The sequence below is a fragment of the Triticum dicoccoides genome, chromosome 6B (assembly GCF_002162155.2).
Source record: "Triticum dicoccoides isolate Atlit2015 ecotype Zavitan chromosome 6B, WEW_v2.0, whole genome shotgun sequence".
Lineage (NCBI taxonomy): Eukaryota > Viridiplantae > Streptophyta > Magnoliopsida > Poales > Poaceae > Triticum > Triticum dicoccoides.
In genome coordinates this window covers 114,594,695-114,601,339 of record NC_041391.1, presented here as the reverse complement: position 1 = coordinate 114,601,339, position 6,645 = coordinate 114,594,695, and positions in this window count along the sequence as shown.

Sequence of the window (6,645 nt, the reverse complement as noted above, 5' to 3'; positions counted from 1 at the left end):
GGGGGGTGGCAAATATCGCCATAGATTTGTGGCGGAACGTCGGGCATGTGTTGAAATTTTGTCTCCTGCCATGTCCCGTGAGGGATAAAGGGAACAACAAAAGAGGGGGCGGGGGGCGCTATAGCGGGTGGGGGCCAATTTCATGGCCCCGAGCAAAAAAAAACATCCGTGACAGTCCGTTTTACGGGACCACCGTGTGTGCGGGACAATTTCTAGTCCTGGTCCCGTAAAACAGCGGTTATTTTAGTGGAAAGGGGAATTTGCTAGGGATGCTTTAAGCAAAGCTTGCTTATAAAATACATTAAATATAGAGAAGAAAAGTGAATTGAACACTTGCACCGCCAAGTCCCAATATAGTTTGAAGTCAAGATGAGTCAACTTATGGTGCTGAGAATATACTTGCTATTCTTTTAGTTTGTTAATTATACATACTATGTAACTAAAATTTCCCTTCTCTTCTGTAAATGAAGAGATAACATAGTCTTCTCGGCAAAATTAGTAGCTGGCCCAGTTCTACTAGGTATTCTCTTGCATCACAAAGCAGAAAGGTGACAAATGAATCTGTACAACATGTTTGATGTCAAGAGAAGGCCGACCAAACCATTCAAAGAACATCCGAACGCTGGGAGCTACGTCAAGTAGAACTTCGGCTTCAATTTTGTATATAGTTTAAACATGTACTCCCTAGTGATCTAAAAGATCTTATATTAGTTTACAGAGGGAAGTAATATTTTTTCCCTGCAAAAAAAAAGAAAGTAATATATTGCTCGTGATGCCATCACTAAATATACTATGCACCTTACAGATGTCATCGACCTTGTGTACATAAATTTCCAGAGTCCATATGCAGAGACGAGTAGCTAAAGACAAATTAAGTTATTTTTCCAGACAAAGCACATAACTCAGCCGTGTCTTTTTGTAGGGAGACAGCTTGTATATTACTCAGCAAGGTTTACAAGGTCTTTTACATGAAGGTTAGCAATCGCTTGCGGCAAATCACCAGCTAGCCAAAAAAGAGCTCACATCATTTTGTCTAGGTAGAGCAGCTAAAATATGAGCAACAGAATTACACCGTCTTTCAAAAAATTTAAAACTTGTGTGCTGGCCACGTTTATGTCCCTGTAGCATTTCCAGGACTCTGCGTGCCCATCTTCCCATTAGCCGTGAACTAAGCCGTGTGTCTCTCGCTTCTGTTGGATTGATAAAAAACTAGTATATATAATTCGTAGGCCTAAGACTATTACACCCCACCACTACCATTTCAGCACAACCTGAAAGGTAACTCTTACATATTTCTCGAGGAAGCCGGTATAATAATTTGCCAATGCTTCCCAAGCCCAATCTTACAACTATAAAATACATGAGCATTGCGATGTGGAAAAGGAAAAGACGTTTAACAAGCATGCTTGCATGCATGGTGTGATTTGAAAAGCAAGTTGTTCTCTAGTATATGGTTCCTACTTATAGCTGAACGTGGCTTTGTCTTAACTTTATGATTTTTGTTTGTTCTCAGAAAAAATTGAGATATAAAATATTTCGCAAATATCAAGCACCTGCAACTGCAATCAAGGCTGTCATGGTGAGCAAGGTATATATATTCAATTAATCTTCAATCTTGGATCCTGCTTCTCATAACATTTGAATGATTAGGGATGTAATGTTGTGCCGGAAAAAAATCCCACAACAAAGAAGAAGAAGAAAACCCTTACTATTCAGTTCCGAAGCAGTAGTATTCATCTAAAGAGAAAAGTAATGGTGTTTATTATCTGAGAAGACTCAAACCTTACATCCCAATGCAATAATAGGAAGAACATATATACAAGAAAAAAAAAGATTGGCATTGTGAGCCATCTAACACCTAACACAACCCCTACATATCTTGCCATCTTGACACGTGCCATCAAAAACTGCCTTCACGCGCACACGGCTCCAATGCACCATGTGAAACCTACATATGTTCGTAAGTAGAGATAACCTTGGTCATCCTAAATAAGACGATTTGGCCGATCCAGCTCTAGCGAACTTGGTGAGTCAGTACTCAGTAGTGATAGAATTGCTTGTCTTACACTGCAAAAGGAACTTGTCGGTGGCACCGATGACCTATTCTCTTACATGCTAGCTGCTCCTCCTACTCCATGAGGTTCTTTTGCTTCCAGTGGCATGACGCAAGTGTCGCACACTCAGTTTTCGGTTCCCTTCGGACCCTAGCTTCAACATGAGAGATGAAAAGGTTATTCCACTGCTAGCATGAAAGCAAATATGCACAAGGCGTATTCGTTCTGTAAAGGTGTAGTCATGCATCGATACATCACTGAACAGAAAAACAACCTACCTACGAGTGCTAGCTAGCTTCTTTCAATCTAGTGGTTGAAACTTAAAGAACTGCATTGATGCTGGGCAAACAATTGAAAAGCCTGAACATTTGTTGGTTCCAGAAGTAATCAATTAATTCAATTCAATGGTACAGTTTGATCCAGGGTTCAACAAGCTTGCATGTGTTCTATTTCTCACTCCTGCGGAAGCCGAGGAGCTTTTGGATACTGGGTGTACCCAGTGAGAGATGGTAGTTCGGAATATCTACAACCGGGTTGGATGGCGGTTTGATGATAGGCTAGGTGTTTAGTCATCTAGTCTTGTTTTTGCCTATTGTGGTAAATTTTATCTTCTTTCATTCTTGCTGAACTTGTACTTCTTCGCAGACCTTTTAGATATTTTGTTTAATAATATGTCTACATGCATCGCTCTGAAGTCCAAATAGCTACATGTCCCTTAGAATTCGTAGCCTGCATCCTTCCAGAGCTGATCGAAACGAGTCTGTTAATCTAATGAATTGCTTAATTAATTCCACGTTGCCACCAAATCTAACCTTCAAAACTGAGGGATCAACAAGTGAAGTAAGTCCATAGAAGACCGACAAAATAAAGATATGCTTATTCATAAGGTTTAGGTTGTTAACATGGAAATGGAACACATGTCATGTAACTATAAGTCCACCTATTTATCTGGAGCGCACTGTATACCCAACTGAAATCTTGCATCTCGTTCAATTCTACGAAAAAATAAAACTACTTTTAGAATCACCATCTGAACTATACAAACACCCTCCCTCTCGCCCCAGCGTCATCCCCAAGGGCGACACGAGCCGCTCCAGCACCCACCGCCGCCAGGTCCCCTCTCCTCCGCCCTTCCTCCCTCACCGCTGTCGACGTCCCCGCCGGGCAAGGTCCCGACCTGGTTAGGCGGCGGTGGGGTGGTCTCCTTATCTGTTTCCTCTCCCTCCATCTCCTCTAGGCCTCCCTAACCCTAGCTGCTGCCGTTGGTGGGGGCCCCTTGGTCGCGCTGCTGGAGGTGCTGTGCTCGGGAGGCGATTGTCGCAGCCAGAGAGCTGGCGTTATGCTATCGTTTCTCTCCTCGACTTGGTGGTGCTCCGACCTTGCGCCCGCCCCGGCCCAGATCGGGGGTCCGGCGGGGCACTCCAACCCGGTTGGTGGTCGCAGCCTGCGGGGCTGTGGCCGCCGCCTCCTTTGTGAGGTGGCCACGACAAGGGTGCCGGTGGCCGCCTCGCCTGGCCTGGCGCCAGGGGCTGATGCCCGAGGTGACAACCCTTGCCCAGATCTCGAGCAGGGTGGGGTCCGGTGAGCTGGATGGGCGGCCATGACTAGGGGTCGTGGCTACCATCTTCGGCTCATGGTTTTTTTTGAAAGCAAAGCAAGGCTTCATTACTTAACTGTGATGAGGCATATCGCCCACAACACACTCGCCCACACGGGCTGGTACATCAGACTCCCACTCTAAATAGTGGTTCGGTTCGCACAAACGACCAATGTTGGCAAGCTCATGGGCTACCGAATTCGCATTGCGCCTACAAACTGAAATGGAAAAGAAAGAAAACCAAAGCTTGAGTTGATATTTCATGTCCTCTATAACAGCTGTGTACGCCGTCGAGTCGGCCCTCCTCATGTCCAAGGCCTCTGCCAGGAGTTGTGAATCCGTCTCGAATTCAACCCTGACCATGCCGAGTTCAGCCGCCGTCGAAATGGCCTTAGCCATAGCTGTCACCTCCGCTTCGAACGCATCCGCTGCGCGCTCCTGTCGTCCGGCCCGTGCATGCACCAGTGTGCCATCCTCCGTCCTCACTGCTAAACCCCAGCCAACATGCTCCTCGCCCGCCACAAACGAGCCGTCCACATTGATCTTGTAAGTGTCAGGAGCCGAGGGACGCCATCTGTCAGGGGGCAGCTTCTCGGCTTTCTTGCAGAAAATCTCAGTGAACTCCAGGACGCTGCTTCTCGTCCTACGCGCCAGCTCGGCTGGTGAGATCGGCAGCTCCCCTTCCCGAACTTTGTTCCTATTCGCCCACCATTGCCACCAGAAGGTGAGGATGTGTAGTCTCTTTTTCTCCTCTAGCCCCCAGATATACTCCAGCATCGCATGCACGCCCTCTGTCCTCTCCAGCTCGTTACGCTCCTTCTCCAGGCCCAAATCTCTCCACACCTCCTTCACCACCTTACACTTTATAAACAGGTGCGCACCATCCTCCTCTCCCCGGCTGCAAAACAAGCACTTTGTGTCCTCTACCGGAATGCCCCTCCTGGCAACCGTGGTACGAAGCACGAGAGACTCGTGTTTGACCCTCCACGTGAACATCTGAACATTCCTTGGGCATGGTAACTTCCATATGCGTTTCCAGGAAGCATCATTCGCACGATTCAGATTTTCCGGGGTCATTGAACTCGGCCCAGCTCCTCCATCTCTCCTGGTTTTCTCCAACTGGAAAAATAATTTGTATGCGCTCTTGACCGAATGGAGCCCCTTGTTGTCATAATGCCAAGCCATAAAATCTTGGACTCCGTCTCGAAGGGGAATGCGGAGTATGTGTGTCACATCATCATGCCAAAATGTGTCTCTCACAAGTTGCTCGTCCCAACCACCCGAAACTGGATCGATGAGCTCACTTACATGCTGTAGAAGGCATTGCCCGTGAGGTGTGATCACTGTCCTCGACCAGGGCCGAGGGATCCATGGATCGTTCCATATGTTAACACTTGTACCATCTCCTATCCTCCATATGACTCCTTCTCTGACAAGTTGGGCTCCGTGCAACAAGCTACGCCAAGCATAAGAGATACCCACAGCTGGCTGTGCTTCTAACAGCTGCCCATCCGGATAATAACGAGCTCTCAGGATCTGTGCACACAACGAGTTTGGGTTTTGGATCAGCCTCCAAGCCTGGCGGGATAACATGGCGACGTTGAACGCGTGCATATCCCTGAACCCGAGCCCCCCTTGCGCCTTTGGCATCGTCAGTTTGTCCCAACCTATCCAATGGGTTGTGTGCTCCTTGTCTTGCTGACTCCACCAATAGTTTCCAATCAATGAACTAAGCTCCTCACAGAAGGTTTTTGTCAGGTAAAAACAAGACATAGCGAACGTGGGTATAGCTTGGGCCACCGCAGTGACTAGCGTTTCCTTCCCAGTTTTTGCTATCAGTCTTTCTTTCCAACCATAGATCTTCCCCGAGATAGCGTTCTTAACAAACGCAAAGGCCTTCCTCTTCGATTTCCCAACATGAACAGGCAGCCCAAGATATTTCTCGTTCCATGTTTCACTCTGAATCTGCAAAGCATTCTTTACTTCCGCCTTTGCTGCATCACTGGCATTAGGACTGAACATGATCGCGGACTTCTCCAGGTTTATGCATTGACCAGAACAACTTTCATATAGATCCAGGATATCCCTCAGCGCCTCTGCCTCCTCCCTCTTCGCCTTTAGCAGCAAGACCGAATCATCCGCAAACAACAGATGTGAAACAACAGGTGCAGTCGGGCAAATCCTCACACCCCCAATCCGGCCGTTTGCTTCGCATCATGTAGCAAAGCCGACAGCCCCTCCGCGCAAATGACAAAGAGATATGGTGATGAGGGGTCACCCTGACGTAACCCTCGCGTAGGAGAGAACTGTTCAGTAAACTCACCATTGATCTTAATTTGATAGTGCACACTGGTAACACAGTTCATCACAAGATCGACCCATCTAGTACCAAAACCCAACCTGAGAAGCATAGCACGCAGAAAGTCCCATTCAACTCTGTCATAGGCCTTACTCATGTCCGCCTTCACCGCCGCAATGCCCTCTCCCCCTCTTCTCTTATTCAGCAGGGTGTGCGATAGCTCATATGCAATGAGTACATTGTCGGTGATGAGACGCCCCGGAACGAACGCACTCTGGTTATCCGATATAATCTCCGGGAGCACAAGCTTCAGTCTATTGGCAATCACCTTTGAGCAAAACTTGTACACAACATTACAAAGACTGATGGGTCGTAGGTCCTTAATTCTCCTTGGATCTTTCACTTTTGGGATGAGCACGACGACAGTATCGTTCCACCCTTCCGGCATAGGGCCCCCGTTCAGGACCGAGATCACTTCGTCAACCACCTTGTCACCCATAAAGTGCCAATGTTTCTTGTAAACAATCGAAGGCATGCCATCGGGCCCCGGAGCCTTAAGGTCCCCAATGTGATCAAGCGCTGCTTTAACCTCCTCTCTGGTTACATCTGCTTCAAGGACGGCTTTCATAGCTTCTGTCACCTGCGGTTGCACCTTTGACAGGAGCTCATCCATACGGTGTGCATTAGTAGCCGTA